This window comes from Miscanthus floridulus, chromosome 3, assembly GCF_019320115.1.
Source record: "Miscanthus floridulus cultivar M001 chromosome 3, ASM1932011v1, whole genome shotgun sequence".
Lineage (NCBI taxonomy): Eukaryota > Viridiplantae > Streptophyta > Magnoliopsida > Poales > Poaceae > Miscanthus > Miscanthus floridulus.
The window spans coordinates 62,605,546-62,625,179 of NC_089582.1; the positions used below are offsets into that span (position 1 = coordinate 62,605,546).

The 19,634-nt window shown below is 47.2% G+C and overlaps 1 pseudogene; it reads left to right on the forward strand.

Annotated features, from left to right (window-relative positions):
• LOC136545866 (chlorophyllase-2-like) overlaps positions 1-19,049 on the forward strand; it is a 38,418-nt pseudogene extending 19,369 nt beyond the window's left edge.
• The last annotated feature ends 585 nt before the right edge of the window (positions 19,050-19,634 follow it).

The following is a 19,634-nucleotide window of genomic DNA, read 5'->3' on the forward strand; positions in this document are numbered from 1 at the left end:
TGGACTAGTTCTAAGTGTCGTTTGATGTTGAAGAGACACTTAGAGTAGTTTAGGACTTTGTTTTTCCTTTTGTCCGTGCTATTAAGGGGGGTATGGATGGGTAGCTTGACCTAGGTGAGTCTAGTGGGTTAGGTGTGGTGCACACTTTCCAAAACTAGCACTAGGTAGCTCCTAAATAGCCCTTAGATCAATTAGAGCAAACTTAATTCACATATGATTGCGAGTTGGAAGTGAACGGAGGGTCAAATGTTGACCGGATGCTGGTCCCAGTGTGACTGGATGCTGGCGTAGAGTCTGGGCAGTTCATTTGATCAAGGTGAAGTCATCTGAAAGTGACTGGATGCTGAGAGGTGAGTGACCAGACGCTGGGCACCAGAGTCCAGTGAACTCTAGTAAGGTCCCAATGAGGAAGAATCATGATCGGACGCATCCGGTTCAGTGCTGACCGGACACTGGTCATGTTCTGGCTACTGACCGGACGCTGAGCAGCAAAGTGACCAGACGCTGGGTTCCAGAGTCCGGTCAACATCAATAAGGTTCCAGAGGGCAGTTTTTCGTTACTCGACACTGGCCAGTGTCCGGTCACAACTTAAATTGCTCAGTGGCGGGTGAACTCATCGAAGCGTCCGGTCACCCTGTAGAGGCACATAACGGTTCGTTTTGAACAAGGGTGTATAAATACTTCCTCTATTCATGTGGGGGATTACTTTTGCTCATTCCAACAGCTAAGAAACACCATTAAAAGTGCCAAGAAGAGCAAGGTCCTAGCGAGGTGATTGAGATTTGAGAATCCAAGAGAGAGACCTCATTAGTGAAAGCAAGAGTAGCAAAGTGTGCATCCACCCTTCTCATTAGGCTAGTCATGGTGAAGTGAGAGTTCAGTGCTTGTTACTCTTGGTGATCGCTATCACCTACAAGGCTTGGTGGTGAATTGGGAGCTTGGTGATTCATCCGACGGAGCTTGTGGATGACCCAACTCAAGTTGTGAGCGGTTGTGGATGATTCACCTCGACGGAGTGTCAAAGAATCAACCCATAGAGAGCACTTGGTCCTTGCGCGGATCAAGGGGGAGCTACACCCTTGCGTGGGGTGCTCCAACGAGGACTAGTGGGGAGTGGTGACTCTCCAATACCTTGGCAAAACATCACCGCATTCCTTCTTCTCTCTTTACTTTAAGCAATTCAATTCTTGTCTTTACATTCATAGAATTACCATGCTAGAGTAGGATTGGAACATAGGTTGCTAAACTTTTGTGCGGTGGAACAATAGAAACACTTTCTAGGCACAAGGGGTGAAGTGGGCTAACCGTAGGGTTTAATTATTGCAAAGAATTTTAGAATTAGCCCAATTCACCCCCCCCTCTTGGGCATCTTGATCCTTTCAGCAGCGATGCACGTAGGTTCTGACCATGCAAAGAAGGAGATGAACCAGCTTCTGAAGCAGGAGTACACCAATCTCAAGTTCAAGGATGGTGAAGTGGTGGAGGACATTCTCCCTCCGCCTGTAGACGCTCATGAGCAAGCTGAAGAGCCACGGCATCACCATCAATGAAGAGGAGGCGGTCTCTAAGTACCTCCACTCCGTGCCAACAAAGTACATCTAGATCACTCTCTCCATAGAGACGATGCTGGACTTGTCCACCCTTACCATTGAGGATGTGACAGGCCATCTGCGGGATGTGGACTGAGCAAGGAAGGATAGCGGCAAACTACTACTGATAGAGGAGGAGTGGACTGCTCAGGAGGAACTCCGAGAAGGCAGCCTCCTCTAGCCACGGTGGCGATGGCAAGCACCGTGGCAAGGCTTCTTTGGAGAAGAAGAAGCAGGTCGACCCCAACAGTCTAGTCGACGCTACTGGAAGATGGGCCATTGGGCATGGGAGTGCCCAAATCGCAAGTAGGAGAAGAAGGCTTAGGCTCATCTGGTGCAAGCTGATGATGAGGATGAGGCCACTATCCTAATGGCGATGTTCTGTGCACTACACTGATGTCGAGGCTGAGGAGAAGGAAGATATGAGGACTGGTGGAAGCACCTGAGAAGGCCCTGAAGGCTATCAACCTCGATGAACCACGTGTCCAAGTCCACCTTGGACATGTGGGCGCCGACCAGGAGCAGCAGTGGTACATAGACTCTGGTGCCAGCAACCACATGATGGGCTCTAAGGCATCCTTCTCCTGAGCTCAACAACAATGTTACCGGTATGGTGAAGTTTGGTGATGGCTCACTAGGTGGCAATCAAAGGGCGTGGCACCATCATCTTCAGGTGCTAGAACAGGGGAGCACCATGCATTAATGGATGTATATTACATCCCACTATCTATGTTCCAGCATCATCAGCATTGGTCAGCTGGATGAGCACGATAGCGAGGTACTGAATCAAGGGACGGAGTCTTGAGGATCAGGCACCAGGAGCAGCGACTTCTTGCCAAGGTGAAGAGGTCCCTAAACCTGGTTGTACTTGCTCGACCTAAGGTGGAGCAGCCGGTGTGCCTGGCAGGCAAGGCACACCGAGGAACCAGTGGATGTGGCATGCCTGGTTTGGACATCTTAGCTTCGACGTGCTTGGATGGCTAGAGAAGATGGTTTGAGGGCTACACCACATCAAGCATGGAGGCGAGCTATGTGATAGCTGCCTAGCCGAGAAGCAGAGGAGGCTACAATTCCCAAAGGCGGCCAAGTATCGTGTGAAGGACGCTCTAGAGCTCATCCACGGTGACCTCTGTGGGCCGATCATGCTAGCTATAAATGGTGGTCGGCGGTACTTCATCCTGCTCGTGGATGATTGTAGTCTCTACATGTGGCTGTGAAAGCATCTAGGCCCCTAATTGGGTTTAGGTGATTAATGACAATACAAAATTACTACTGACTAACAGTGTGTTCTGTAGAGGCCAAAAAAGTTAGGTCATGGTAAGTGGAGATCGATCAGGCAATCATGGATGTCATGCCCCTACGATGGAAATAATTTCAGTTTTCAAAAGATGGACGACAAGGTTAAGGATGACTAGTTCTAAGTGTCGACTGGAGTTGGAGAAACACTTAGAGTAGTTTAGGACTTTGTTTTTCCTTTGGCCGTACTATTAAGGGTGGTATGGACAGGTAGCTTGACCTAGGTGAGTCTAGTGAGTTAGTTGTGGTGCACACTTGCTAAGTCTAGCGCTAGGTAGCTCCAAAATAGCCCTTAGATCTTGTGGAGCAAACTTCATTCACGTATGATCGAAAGTTGGAAGTCAATGGAGGGTCAAACACTGACTGGACGCTGGCTCCGGTGCGATCCGGACGTTGGCTGTAGGGTCCGGCCAGTTAGTTTGACTGAGATGAACTAGTCCAGCTTGACCGGACGCTGGAGAGGTCAAGTGACCGAACGCTGATGGGCAGCGTCTGGTCAACTCCAGTAAGGTTCCAGAGAAGAGAATTTGTGACCAGACGCGTCTGGTCAGTACTGACCGGACCCTAAGGGTTCAGCATCCGGTCGAGTACAGTAAGGTTCCAGTGAGGGTTTTATGTGATCCAGATGCATCTGGTCAGTGCCGACCGGACCCTGCCAGCGTTACGGTCATCACTTAATCACTAGGTTCAAGGGTTGAACTAACTGGAGCGTCTGGTCAACATGACCAGAGTGTCCGATCACCCCGCAGAAGCTCATGATGGTTCGTTTTTCAAGCTACCTTATAAATAGAACCTCCTCTCATGTGTGGGGGTACTTTTGCTTATTCCAACAGCTGAGAAACACGTTTGTGAGTGCAAAGAAGAGCAAGGTCCTAGTGAGGTGTTCGTGATTTGAGAATCCAAGAGTGAAACCTCATTAGTGAATCAAGAGTAGCAAAGTGTGCATCCATCTTCTCATTAGGCTTCGCATGGTCAAGTGAGAGTTCATGCTTGTTACTCTTGGTGATCGCCATCACCTAGATGGCTTGGTGGTGATTGGGAGTTCGGTGATCATCCGGAGAGCTTATGGGTGACCGGACTCAAGATTGTGAGCGGTTGTGGGTGATTCGCCACGACGAAGTGTCGAAGAATCAACCCGTAGAGAGCACTTGATCTTTGCGCGGATCAAGGGGGAGCGATACCCTTGCGCGGGTGCTCCAACGAGGACTAGTGGGGAGTGGTGACTCTTCGATACCTCAGCAAACCATCGCCCGCATTTCCACTTCTCTCTTTACTTTGAGCATTTACTTTAAGTAATTCAATTCTTGTCATTTACATTCTTAGAATTGCCATACTAGAGTAGAATTGGAACTAGGTTGCAAGTCTTTTGTGCTTTTGATCAATAGAAACACTTTTCTAGGCACAAGGAGTTAATTGGGCTAACCGTAGGATTTGTTTATTGCGAAGAAATTTAGAATTAGCCCAATTCACCCCCCCTCTTGGGCATCTTGATCCTTTCAATTGGTATCGGAGCCTCGTGCTCATGTTTTTAAGCTTAACTGCTTAGAGCAAGATGTCTCACGGGGATAGACCTCCTCCTATCTTTGAGGGGGATGATTTTCCTTATTGGCAAATCCACATGGAGGCATATCTAGAAGCTCTAGATGTTGGTATACTTAGAGCCACCTCACATGGCTTCCCAAGGCCTAGAAATCCCGCACAACTTAAAGGCGATGAAGTAAATTATGAAAAATGGAATGCAAAGGCTCGCAACACCATCTTTAGAGGCCTTTGCAAAGATGTGTTCACTCACGTGTAAGGAACCACAAAGACTGCCCATGCACTATGGTCGGACATTTGTGCGCTCCATGAGGGAACTAAGAGTGAGCGTGAGGAACGCTATCATCTTGTCATTAAAAAGCTAAATTCATTTGAGATGCTTCCCAAAGAATGCGCTAATGAAATGTATTCATGTTTGAATGTACTTGTAGAGGAAGTCAATGGGCTTGGACTTACTCAAATGTCACCATCCGACGTTGTGAGAAAGATCTTGAGTTTCCTCCCCATTGACAAGTATGGGCATATTGTGATCGTGCTACACCAAGGTGATCTTTCCACCGCTACACCGACACAAATCTTGGGAAAGATCAATGCTCATGAGATGTACATGCACATCACACCTCAAGATGACTCAAGCAATGAAGAAGAAGATGAGAAGAAGGACAACAAGCCATACAAGAAAAGGGATGGCAAGAAGAGGGAGTTCCACAAGAAGAAGAAGAGTGGAAAGGCTTATATTGTCGGTGATTGGCTCACAGGACATTGATTCATCTAGTGGATCATCTGATGATGATAGCGACAATGAGAAGGTGGCCACCATTGGTATTGATCCTTCATTTTCACCACCACCACCGCCATCATCCTCTACTCACCTATGCCTTATGGCCAAAGGTGAACGCAAGGTATCAAAGAATGTTGATAGTAGTGATGATGAGCATGCTTGTGATGATAGTGATAGCGATAGCGATGATGATGATGACTCACCTTCTTATGATGATCTTGTTAAAATACTAAGACAATATACTAAGATCATTAGGAAGAGTAGAGCTAAAATTGAAAAGCTAGACACTAAAAATGATTCACTTTTAGCAAAATGTGATACTTTTGAAAAGGCTAATGTTGAGCTTAAAGAAACAAATGATGCTATGTCCTCTAAACTCAAGGAGCTAAAATCTTCTAAGAAAGAGATTAAAGATAAACATGATAAACTTGAGTGGGTGCACAATAAGCTCATCACTAGCCACAACAAGCTAAAAGATGATTATACAACTCTAAAGATTAATTATGATACTCTTGTTATCGCTCAAGAATTTTTACCAAATGAGCCACATGATGCTACTAACCATGTTGTTAAGATTGATATAGCTACATCATGTGATGATTTAATTGATGAGAGCATTGAGCAAGGATCTAGTGGCAAAGGCTAGCAAGTGGTTGAGTGCAATGACTATGATGAGTACATCAAGCTCAAGCAAGACAATGAAAAACTCATGAAAGATCTTGAAGAGATGAAAAGCCACAACAGCATTGTGCTAGAAACTCTTGATCATGATGAAGAGTTGGTCCTTGAAAATAAGAAGCTCAAAGAAGAAAACAAGAAGCTCAAGGAAGAGAAGAAAGATGATGCTCTCAAGGAAGAAAACAAGAAGCTCAAGTTAGAGAAAGATCATCTCAAGATTGGATTGAGCAAGTTTGCAAGAGGCAAGCATCTTCAAAGTGAGCTACTCATGAACACCGTCATGAAAATAGATAGAAGTGGCATTGGATATGTGGCACATGTAGAGAAGAAGAAGGCTCAAATTCAACAACAACAATCAAAGCCAAAGCCAAAGAGATGTTTTGAGTGTGGACAAGAAGGCCACTTTGCTCATGAGTACCAAACTCCACCACCACAACCCTTGCCCAAGCATGCTAGACCCTTTGCCTTCAATGCTCACTACATGCTTAGAAAGGACTCTAGTGGGAAGATGAAAGTCATGTTCTTAGGACCCCCTAACAAGAGTAGGCCTAAGAAGATTTGGGTTGCTAAGTCACTTGTTGAGAAGGTGAAGGGCCCTCAACAAGTTTGGGTTCCTAAAGCTTGAATCTCTTGTGTGTAGGTGAACTACAAGACCGGTGGAAGTCATTGGGTTATTGATAGTGGTTGCACACAACATATGACTGGTGATCCTCGTATGTTCACCTCACTAGATGAAGAGGTAGATGGACAAGAGAGAATTACATTTGGAGATAACTCAAAGGGCAAGGTTAAAGGATTGGGCAAAGTGGCAATATCAAATGATCATTCCATCTCCAATGTACTATATGTTGCTTCATTGAGCTTCAACTTGCTATCCGTTGGACAATTGTGTGATCTTGGCTTCCAATGCTTGTTCACCAAGAAGGAGGTTGTTGTATCCAAGGTGGATGATAATCAAGTGATCTTCAATGGATTTAGATACAACAACCTATATCTAGTGGACTTCACCTTCGAAGATGCAAAATTGAAGACTTGCCTATTCACCAAAACAACACTTGGGTGGCTATGGCATAGAAGACTTGCTCATGTTGGGATGAGCTCACTCAAGAAGCTAATGAAGAATGATTTGGTGAGAGGGTTGAAGGATGTGAAGTTTGAGAAGGACAAGCTTTGTAGTGCATGTCAAGCCGGCAAGCAAGTTGCAAACACCCATCCAACAAAAGCTTTCATGTCAACCACAAGAGTGCTTGAACTCCTCCACATGGATCTATTTGGACCAACAACATACAAGAGTTTGGGAGGAAATCTTTATTGTCTTGTGATAGTGGATGATTATTCAAGGTATACATGGGTATTCTTTCTTCATGACAAATCTAAAGTTGCATCTTGCTTCAACAAGTTTGCCAAGAGAGCACAAAATGAATTTGAAGTAAAGCTCAAGAAGATTAGAAGTGATAATGGCAAAGAATTTGACAACATAGACATTGAAGCCTATTGTGATGAAGTTGGAATCAAACATGAAGTCTCCTGCAACATATACTCCTCAACAAAATGGTGTAGTTGAGAGGAAGAACCGGACTTTGATCACTCTTGCAAGGACAATGCTAGATGAGTACAACACCCCCGAAGCTTTTTGGGTAGAAGCAATCAACACCGCATGCTATGCATCCAACCGCCTATTCCTTAAAAGTTCCTTAGCAAGACACCTTATGAGTTGCTAAATGGGAAGAAGTCAGGACGTCTCCTTCTTTAGGGTGTTTGGTTGCAAATGCAACATCTACAAGAAGCAGGCAACACCTAGGGAAGTTTCAAAGATGTTGTGACATTGGTTTTCTTGTTGGTTACTCATTAAAGTCCAAAGCATATAGAGTATTTAATCATGCCACCGGCTTGGTTGAAGAAACATATGATGTGGAATTTGATGAATCTAACGGCTCCCAAGGAGCACATGAGAATCTTGATGATGTAGGTGATGAACCATTGAGGGAGGCAATGAAGAATATTCCAGGTGGGAGACATCAAGCCAAAAGATGATGAAGATGATGTACAAGTAATTGATCAACCTTCTTCATAAAATGTGCCACAAGATGGTGAAAAGGATGGGAGAGTAGAAAATGAAGATACTCATGTCTCCCATGAGCAAATGGTGGTACAAGCACAAGATGTTGATGCTCCACAACCTCCTCCTCAAGTGGTCAATAGAAGAAATACACCTCTCCTACAAGATCATCCACAAGATCTCATCATAGGGAGTCCATCAATGGGAGTGATGACTAGATCTCAAAAACTTGTTTCATTTATTGCTCATCACTCTTTTGTCTCTTGCTATGAGCCTACCAAGGTAGAAGAAGCTCTTAAGGATCCAGATTGGATAAATGCCATGCATGAAGAGTTAAACAACTTCACCCGCAATGAAGTTTGGACTCTTGAAGAGCGACCAAAAGGAGCAAGAGTTATTGGAACAAAGTGGGTGTTCCGCAATAAGCAAGATGATCAAGGTGTTGTTGTGAGGAACAAGGCAAGACTAGTTAGGAAAGGGGTTCTCTCAAGTTGAAGGTTTGGATTTTGGAGAGACCTTTGCACCTGGTTGCAAGGCTAGAAGCCATTCGTATCCTACTTGCATATGCATCACATCATGAAATGAAATTATATCAAATGGATGTGAAAAGTGCATTTTTAAATGGCTTTATTAATGAACTATTCTATGTTGATCAACCTCCTGGGTTTGAAGACCCTAGATTTCCTAATCACGTTTATAGGTTGTCCAAGGCGCTATATGGGCTTAAGCAAGCCCCAAGAGCTTGGTATGAGTGGCTTCGGGACTTCCTCATTGAGAAGGGCTTCCCCATTGGGAATGGTCGACACCACACTATTCACCAAGAAGCTTGAAGGGCATATCTTCATTTGTCAAGTATATGTTGATGATATCATCTTTGGATCATCAAATGAAGACTCATGCAAAGAATTTGGTGAATTGATGTCGAAGGAGTTTCGAGATGTCGATGATTGGAGAGCTTACATTCTTTCTTGGTTTTCAAGTCAAGCAAATGAAATAAGGCATCTTCATCTCTCAAGAGAAATACACAAAAGATCTTCTCAAGAGATTCAAGATGGATGAATGTAAGTCAATCAAGACCCCAATGCCTACTAATGGACATCTCGACCTAGATGAGGGAGGTAACCTAGTTGATCAAACTCTCTACCATTCTATGATTGGTAGCTTGTTATATTTAACCGCATCTAGGCCCGACATCATGTTTAGTGTGTGTATGTGTGCTCGGTTTCAAGCTAATCCTAAGGAAACACATTTAATTGCCGTAAAAAGAATCTTAGGTACCTTAAGCACACACTAAGCATTGGCCTTTGGTATCCCAAAGGAGCTATATTTGAATTAGTGGGCTATTCCGATTCAGATTATGCTGGTTGCAAAGTTGATAGAAAAAGCACATCTGGAGGGTGCCATTTGCTTGGTAGATCACTTGTGTCTTGGTCCTCCAAGAAACAAAATAGTGTGGCTTTGTCCACTGCTGAAGCAGAATACATTGCCACGAGTGCTTGTTGTGCACAAATATTATACATGAAACAAACTTTGCTAGACTATGGTGTAGTTCTAGAAAAAGTACCTCTTTTGTGCGACAATGAAAGTGCGGTAAAACTTGCAAATAATCCGATTCAACACTCTCACACCAAGCACATAGATATATGCCATCACTTTCTAAGAGATCATGTTGCTAAAAATGATATATCACTAGAAGGTGTAAGAACCGAAGATCAATTAGCGGACATCTTCACTAAACCGCTAGATGAGGCTACATTTTATAGATTGCGGAACGAGCTCGATGTACTTGATTTTAGCAACTTCACTAAAAGATGAGCTTGTGTTGTCCCTTGCATTCATTGTAATATACAACATGTTTAATTTTTGGTAATGCACATAGGCCTTGTCTAACATGGTTAAGATAACCGCCAAAAAGCGTGTGAAGAAGCTTAACCTTGGATCAAACTTGACAAGCAACTAGATTTGATTTCAAGTATTGCATTGCATATGCATGAATATTGTTTTGTCGTTTGGTTCAATTTGTCGTCTTGTTGCCTATTTTCTTAAAAAGAATTATAGCCTAAGGCAAAATATTTTGAAAAACATGAGGGTTTGAGAGGGGTTACTCATATCAGTCCCAATTGATGTTTATTTGGATCTTATTCATGTTGGGACTTGATTGGGAACAGGCAGCGTGAAGGAAAGTTGAAGATTTGCTAGAAAAGAGTGACCGGACGCTGCACCGGACTCTAATGTCCAGCGTCTGATCAGTTCATAGGTGGTGAACTCGCTGTGAAGGAGTGACCGGACGCTGCACCGGACTCTGATGTCTAGCATCCAATTAGTTTACAGGTGGTGAACTCACTGCGAAGGAGTGACCGGACGCTACTTTTCTGTGTCCGGTGAGAAGACGTTTCAGCATCCGGTCGTTTGAGAAGATTCAGGATGAGTTGACCGGACTCTATTTGCGTCCGGTCGGTGTCCACCGGACGCGTCCGGTCATGATTCTAGAGGAATTGGACCTCTCTAGAATCGACCGGATGTTGGGTGGTAGCGTCCGGTTGCTACCAGTGGAGCGTCCAGTCAGTAGAAAACATGCAGAATTAGATCTCTTTCCCCATTTCCTTCTCTGTTATGCGTGGGGTCCTCATTTAACAGCACCCGTCGTGAGCGTTCTTGACCTGACCCCGTACGCCGCCATTACCAAGCCTCCCGTACGCCGTGCCCTAGCCGCCATAGCTCTCCTGTGCCTGAGCGCCGCACTACAGCAGCCACCATCTCCACGCCACCGTTGTCTCGTTCCTCCGCCTCTGCACAGCCACGCCCACGCTGAACCGCTGCCGCCACCTGCGCCATTGTTCCTGCACACCACCGCAAAGAGCTCATGTGCCTGCTTGCACTAACCACGCCGCACCACTGCCCCAATGCCCTACCTCCACGCTAGCGCATTGACCTAACGCTCCGGTAAGGCCCTGACCTAACGCCGTCATACCCTAATCCCACACTGCTATCAAGCATTGACTTCAAAGAACATCCATGGCTGCCGATTCATCGAAGTGCTTCATCAACCGTAACCCTAGCCGGTTCCGAGGTTTCCCCCATGTGACATCTCTTCTTCTCTTGGGTCGTCGATTTGTTAGGTAGAAAGCCCATCGCTTCAATTTCATACCTACATTGCTTTCTCTATTAGGGTTTCGCATCTATTAGATATATCGTATTTATTTGTATATCTATCTATACCATCGTGCAGCGAGTTGGTGCTGTTGAGATTCATGTGACAGTTGTCAGTTAACTCGGGGCAAAGCTCGTGAGTACGGATCGAGGCCAAGCCTCGAAAGTGTCAGTGGATAGTTGATCTTCATCAGCGACAGTTCATCTTGTGGAGTTTGAGGTGTGGTTTCCCCCGAGGAGGGATGAGAGAGCTACATAGGGATTTTACACGCCACTGCACGAGGACTTCTATAATGCATATCTCAACAGTGGTGCAGTGTTCTGATCACAGAGAGTCTGTAGTATTGAGTCTATAGTTGCAGTAGCTAGAGAGCACATTCACCCCTACCTTGCATATCTACCGGGACTGACAGATCTGATTGGCCAGATAGGATTGTATGTACCATCTTGGGTTTGGCAGTTTTATGCCTCGCTCTATGTTGACCCGCATCATAACTTCATCCACTTTGCATTCAGAGGAAGAGACTACAGGATGTTCAGTCAGAGGGACAGGGAGATATTGAGGTTACAGGAGCAACCTATCAAGTTACATGAGGTTTGTTATGGACAGCAGGAGCCTCCCAGGCATCCTCATGGTGGTTTGGTGCCTCCTATAGATCTTATGCGCCATTGCTTCAAGGAGCCTTTCGGAGAGGGGTCAAGGAGGAACCCTAGTGACCTTACTCCCATGGCTCGTGTGGTAGAGGCTATCATGAGGAGGACACTTCTTCCTAGGTTGGGATACAGAGAGGGCTTGACTCGCCTCTAGCTTTGGCTTCTGAATGCCCTGATGCAGCAGACAATGTTTGATATCTGGGACCTCCTTCTATCAGAGATGGAGGATACTATTGTTGAGGGCTTCAAGGGGCGTAGGCAGCTGCCATATGCACATTGGATCACTTTCCTCATCCTTAAGGCAGTGTCAGTCAGGACACCAAAGATGGTCCAGGAGTATAGAGGTGCCACCACTGAGTTCCCAGCTTATAACATGGCACAGAGGATCAGGCATAGTACACCATAGGCACCCAGATAGCCTAGCTGTCGTTTAGATATTCCAGAGTCCGCAGCTTAGCAGGACGAGACTATCAGAGGGATTGCCGCTACTGAGGAGGAGCAGCTAGAGGCCTAGCAGGAGATGAGCGACACGAGTGACAGCTCAGACGAGGATTACTAGGCTATACCTCAGATGCCTCCACGCCGACATGACCATGAGGCCAGTAGTTCCAGCTCTGCTCCACCTACACCATAGATAGACCCCGCTCTCATTGCCATACTTGAGCGGATGCAGCAGACTCAGGCACGACATGCTCAGGAGATAGCTGCCAACTTTGCACAGTTCCAGGCTCGTCAGGATGAGTTTTAGTGACAGTAGCAGGTTCTCCAGCAGCAGCAGCAGCAGATGCACTAGCAGCAGTTACTTATGCAGCAGCAGCTCATGGGATTCATGCAGCATGTAGTGACAGCACTTGGGGCTCCACAGCCACAGCCTTCGCCCCAGCTTGGTCAGCCTGCCACCACTTCGATGACTCTAGCAGTACAGCCCAATGGGCTTTAGAGTCAGGGAAAACCTCTAGCACAGTTTGCCTCTCCTCCAGTTCAGGTGTCCCAGTGGTTAGCTTCACTCATGGTAGCCCCGCAGTTCACTCCACTTCAGACGGGCTTCACACTGGATCATTTAGCCTCGCTCTTTGTGCCTGACACGTCAGTCTTTAGGAGTCTTGGAGCTTCTTTTAGCGAGTTGATAGGCATGCCTACACCGCCTCACATGTATGCTCCAGATCCATCTACTACTACTCCTGTCACCATGACGACTCAGAGGCTTCCTAGCTTAGTCGCATCATCAGATCCTACAGATGTACTAGCTGCATCATAGGCAGCACCTACCCTAGCTCAGACCTAGACCGCTTCAGCGACACTACTAGCTACAGAGGGTCAGTCAGTATAGAGCTCTGGGTCAGATGATGATGGTGCCTAGTTCCATCTTGCTCCACGTACTTTAGCGCCCGACTCGTCCGCTGTAGCCCCATCGACCGACCCTTAGTTTTTGGTGTTTGACACCAAAGGGGGAGAGGGTATTCGAGTATGTAGACTCAGGGGGAGCTAGTTATCTATTATTAGCTTATTATATACATTTGGAGTTTTATTTGTGTGATACACTATTACTATTATACATTCGTGTGTTTATCTTCATGCATACTTTTATATCTATATGATAGTGATATCTACGTAATTGTGATATGTGACATGTGTGCTCTCTACTTTGAATTCTTTATATGTCATATCACTTGTATTATGCTCATTTGCCTTTGCTTCCGCGTTTAGACTCCGATGCAAATGAGCTTCATTACTTGTACTCATGCTTAACTCATATCTTTTGAGTACATTGTGTTGGCTTGGGTCATATAAGCTTGCCTAACACTTTTGTTCATATTGACAAAAGCTTATATGATCCAAGCATATCAAAAACCTCAACTCTTTTACATACTTGAGGTGGTATTGTCATCAATCACCAAAAAGGGGGAGATTGAAAGCATCTAGGCCCCTAATTGGGTTTCGATGATTAATGACAATACAAAATTACTATAACTAACATGTGTTTTGTAGAGGCAAATAAGTTAGGTCATGGTAATGGAGATCGATCGGGCGATCATGGATGTCATGCCCCTACGATGGAAATCGTTTCGGTTTACAAAAGATGGACGACAAGGTTAAGGATGACTAGTTCTAAGTGTCGACTGGAGTTGGAGAGACACTTAGAGTAGTTTAGGACTTTGTTTTTCCTTTGGCCATACTATTAAGGGGGTATGGACAGGTAGCTTGACCTAGGTGAGTCTAGTGAGTTAGGTGTGGTGCACACTTGCTAAGTCTAGCACTAGGTAGCTCCAAAACAGCCCTTAGATCTTGTGGAGCAAACTTCATTCACGTATGATCGAAAGTTAGAAGTGAATGGAGGGTCAAACACTGACCGGATGCTGGCTTCAGTGCGACCAGACGCTGGCTGCAGGGTCCGGTCAGTTAGTTTGACTGAGATGAACTAGTCTGGCTTGACTGGACACTGGAGAGGTCAAGTGACTGGATGCTGATGGGCAGTGTCCGGTTGACTCCAATAAGGTTCTAGAGAAGAGAATTTGCGACCGGACGCGTCCGGTCAGTACTGATCGGACCCTAAGGGTTCAGCGTCCGATCGAGTACAGTAAGGTTCCAGTGAGGGTTTTATGCGACCGAACGTGTCCGGTCAGTGCCGACCGGACCCTGATAGTGTCTGGTCATCACTTAATCACTGGTTCGAGGGTTGAACTGACTGGAGCATCCGGTAAACATGACCGGAGCATCCGGTCACCCCGTAGAAGCTCATAACGGTTCGTTTTTCAAGCTGCCTTATAAATAGAACCTCCTCTTGTGTGTGGGGGTACTTTGCTCATTCCAACAGCTGAGAAACATGTTTGTGAGTGCAAAGAAGAGCAAGGTCCTAGTGAGGTGTTCATGATTTGAGAATCCAAGAGTGAAACCTCATTAGTGAATCAAGAGTAGCAAAGTGTGCATCCATCTTCTCATTAGGTTTCGCGTGGTCAAGTGATAGTTTGTGCTTGTTACTCTTGGTGATCGCCATCACCTAGATGGCTTGGTGGTGATTGGGAGTTCGGTGATAATCCAGAGAGCTTGTGGGTGACCCGACTCAAGATTGTGAGCGGTTGTGGGTGATTCGCCGTGATGAAGTGTCAAAGAATCAACCCGTAGAGAGCACTTGATCCTTGTGTGGATCAAGGGGGAGTGACACCCTTGCGTGGGTGCTCCAACAAGGACTAGTGGGGAGTGGTGACTCTTCGATACCTCAGCAAAACATCGCCATGTTTCCTCTTCTCTCTTTACTTTGAGCATTTACTTTAAGCAATTCAATTCTTGTCATTTACATTCCTAGAATTGCCATGCTAGAGTAGAATTGGAACTAGGTTGCAAGTCTTTTGTGCTTTTGATCAATAGAAACACTTTTCTAGGCACAAGGGGTTAATTAGGCTAACCATAGGATTTGTTTATTGCTAAGAAATTTAGAATTAGCCCAATTCACCCCCCCTCTTGGGCATCTTGATCCTTTTAGGCTATAACTCCTGACAAGCAAGGACGAAGCGGTGGTGGTGATCAAGAAGTTCAAGTTGCGCACGGAGGCTGAGAGTGGCAAGAAGCTCCGCGTGCTGAGGACTGATCGCGGTGGTGAATTCACTTTGGTGGAATTTGCTATGTACTATGCGGATCAGGGTGTGGTGCGACACCACACCACGCCATACTCGCCACAACAGAATGGCATGGTGGAGAGGCAGAACCTGATGGTGGTCGGTATGGCTCGATCCATGTTGAAGGCCAAAGGCATGCCGGCAATGTTCTGGGGTGAGGCGATGACCACGGCGGTGTTCATCCTCAACCGCTCTCTGACCAAGGCCTTGACGGGCAAGATGTTGTTCAAAGCTTGGTATGGGTGCAAGCCGAGCATGTCCTTCCTCTAGACATTCGGCTACAACGGCCACGTCAGGAAGACAAAGTCGATCCACACCAAGCTAGAGGATAGGAGCACACCAATGGTGTTCCTAGGCTACACGGAGGGTACCAAGGCGTACCAACTCTATGACCCATGTGGAGACAAGGTACTTGTATCGCGCAACATCATGTTCGATGAGAAGGCGGCTTGGGACTGGACCAGTCCGAGCATGGGGGAAGCTAGCGGCTTCACTAGCACCTTCGTCGTCGAGCACTTGATCATCCATGGTTGTGGAGACACTAGGGAAGAGGAGTCGAGCGCTCCAGGAGGAGTGCCGAGCACTCTAGCGGTAGAGCCGAGCACTCCTAGGGTAGTGCTGAGCACTTCAGGAGGGATACCGAGACCTTCGGGAGGAGTGCCGAGCACTCCTGGAGGGATGTCGAGCACACTAGGAGTGGTGCCAGGAGGTTCTGTAGTGGTGGCGACTACTCCAAGATGAGTGTCGAGTACTCCCGTAGTGGAGCCAAGAGGTCTTGCAGTGGTGCTGACCACTCCTAGACTAAGGCTGAGCACTCCTACAGTTGTGCCAAGCACTGTAGGAGTAGTGACGAGCTATCCAGAAGTAGTGTCGAGCATTGCAACCAGGGTGTCGTGCACTCTAGGTGCTGTGCCGAGCATTCCGGTGGAATAGGGAACTCCATCAACACTGATTGAGTTCACCTCACCTCCAAGTGACATCATTGAGTTCGTGGATGCCTTCCATGAAGGTGAGGAGGTGTGGTTCCATAGGCTGGATAACTCGGCAGTACCACAGGGCCCTCAGGCCTGGCTGGTCGGCTACTCAATGATCAAGAGCTACTGCTCGTTAGTGTAGAGGAACCACCCACGTTTGAGCTAGCTGAGCACGACAGAAACTGGCGATGTGTGATGCTGGAGGAGTTAAAGGCGATCATGGAAAATGAGATATGGCAGCTCGTCGATCCACCTCCAGGATGTCGTCCGATTAGCCTGAAGTGGGTGTACAAGGTCAAGCGAGATGAGCTCGGTGCCATTGTCAAGCACAAGGCGCGCCTCATCACCCGAGGCTTTGTTCAGCATGAGGGCATAGACTTCGAGGAAGTCTTTGTGCTAGTAGCATGCATGGAGTCTATCTGTTTGCTACTAGCCTTAGTAGCAGCAAAGGACTGACACATCCATCACTTAGACGTTAAATCGGCCTTCCTCAACGGCGAGCTGGTGGAGACGGTCTTTGTCAGGCAACCTCCAGGTTCCACCATCAAGGGAGAGGAGCATAGAGTGCTCCAACTACGCAAGGCGCTCTATGAGCTACGATAGGCCCCACGAGCATGGAACGCCAAGCTTGAGGCCACACTGGGCTGGCTTGGGTTTTAGCGATGCGCAACCAAGCACGTGCTCTACACGTGGCGATGGGGGAAGGGGGAGCTCATTGTTGGCATTTATGTGGATGACTTGATCATCACTGGCCTGCGCATAGAGGACATCAACAGCTTCAAGCGCGAGATGGCAGCTCATTTTCGAATGAGCGATCTCGGCGCACTCTCCTACTACCTCGGCATCGAGGTGAGACAGGGGAAGGAGGAACTCATGCTCGGTCAGAGCGCGTATGCCTTGAAGCTATTGGAGTGGAGTGGCATGGCTGAGTGCAAGCCATGCGTGACTCCAATGGAGGAGCGGCTGAAGCTGACGAAGGCCAACACCGCGGTGAAGGTGGATGCAACACTCTACCGGAGCATCGTTGGCGGTCTACACTACCTAGTCCACATGAGGCCAGACATTACATTCACCATGGGCTACATCAGTCGCTTCATGGAGGATCCTAGAGAGGATCACTGGGCTATGGTGAAGCGGCTACTACACTACGTCAAGGGGATGGTAGATCATGGGATCATCTTCCCAAAGACCGGCGAGAGTAGGCTGTAGTTCACTGTGTTTAGCGATGCAGAAATGGCGGGGGACATCGATGGAAGGCGGAGCACCTCTGGAGTGCTCACTGTGTTTCTTGGCTGTCGCTGAAATAGAAGGTGGTGGCGCTATCTATGTGCGAGGCAGAGTATGTAGCAGCGGCCACAGTGGCATGCCAAGTTGTGTGGCTACACCAGCTGCTGGGCGAGCTGACCGGTGCGGAACCTCACCCACCAGCACTAATGGTGGACAATCAGCCTACCATCGCCCTCACAAAGAATCTGGTTCTACACGACCAGAGCAAACACATCGACGTGAAGTTCTACTTCCTCAGGGACTGTGTCAATGGAGGGCAGATCGTCATCGAGTTTGTTGAAACTGGTCGGCAACTCGTGGATGTCCTCACCAAGCCACTCAGACGTCTTAGACTCACGGAGTTGAAGGAGATGATCGGCATGGATTAGGGAAAGAATTGTTAGATAATATACTGCTTCCTTGTGTGAACACACAGCAAGGGAAGGTGGCACCAAAAAGGCCCCCTGCTGTGGTACTGTAGCCGCTGTAGAGGTAGGCGCTGAACGACTCACCTGCCGCACTATAGCCACATGCAGGGATAAGCGCAGAAGTCAGTCTTGTTGTGTTATCTAGTCACTATTGCAGCACGTTAGCTGTATTAGGACTAGATGGATAGAGTTGATAAATAGACTACCACGACAACTCAGTAAATAGAGTTCAGATTTGCCATCTCTCATACAGGGCTTCGGCCAACGTTGGTGTCTTGTACTGTGTGTGTATGCTCTGTTCTCTCTCTTCTTCAACCTCTAGCCATAGTGTGTGTGGTCGGACAGCCTCGGTCGTGCTCAGCCATGGTCGGCAAGACTGGTGAGTGGTTGACTCACCTGAGCTAGTGATCCTATAGGCTAACACTATCGTTTGTGCTCCCAACAGGCGTGGATGCCTACCTTTCCAAGTTTGCCTTGGCCAGGCACAGCCGAGGTGGCCACACGGCCTTCTCACTGGCCCTAGGGTATGCCAACACCAGCACCAGCCTCAAGTTCTCTGCGCTCATCGGGCTCAACCCCGTCGCTGGCACTGGTAGGTCCTCGTAGCTCCCACCAGCGATCCTCACCTATGAGCCCTCGTCATTCGACATCACCGTGCCGGTGCTGGTCATTGGCACCGGGCTAGGCGACGAGAGTGAGAACGTGTTGTTCCCTCCCTGTGCCCCCATGGACATGAACCACACTGAGTTCTACCACGAGTGCAGGGCTCCGTGCTACCAACTTTTGACCAAGGACTATGGCCACCTCGACATGCTAGACGATGACGCTCCCAAGCTTGTCACCTGCCTCTACAAGGAAGGGAGCAGCTACAAGGACGTGATGAGGAGGACCATCGCTGGGATCATGGTCGCCTACTTCAAGGCCATCATGGGCGAGGAAGATGGTGATCTCATGGACATACTCGAACACCCTAGGCTCACACCGACGACACTGGACCCTGTCGAGTATCGGTTGGCATGAGCAGAAAAGATATCTAACGAAAACGGCCAAAAACAGGGCCACGGATGGGCCGTGGGTCCCAGTCCCACCGGAGTGGCCCACAGGGCCCAAGGAACCCACCCATGGGGCCCCACACAAAAAGTTCAAGGTTGGATCCATTTAGGACTGATACTGATGACCAGTCAATCCAGTCATAATAGCTTCATAATAAGTTATTCAATTTGTTGTTTTTTGTAATCTGGACATCTGGTTGTTTTCTCCATGTAAGTCTTTACTTTAATTCATTCATCTCTGTACTATGTGAACATTTGCCGTAATAAAATTCAATCATTTTTTTAATCTGCTTGGATGACTAAAGATGGCAATGGCCCCGATACCCAATACCCGATGGGTATTTGATCCATTAGAAGACGGGGATGGGATCATATCTTTACCCGCGGGCATCTCAATGGGCAAGAATCCATCCCCGACGGGTATAGCGGGTATGGGAACATTCCCTGTTTACCCGTCCCCGTTACCCATTGGGGAACCCGACTATTTGAGCTATCATGCGAGTATTAGGCCTAAAGAAGCTCAACATAGATATTTTTGTCCAAATCTGAACAA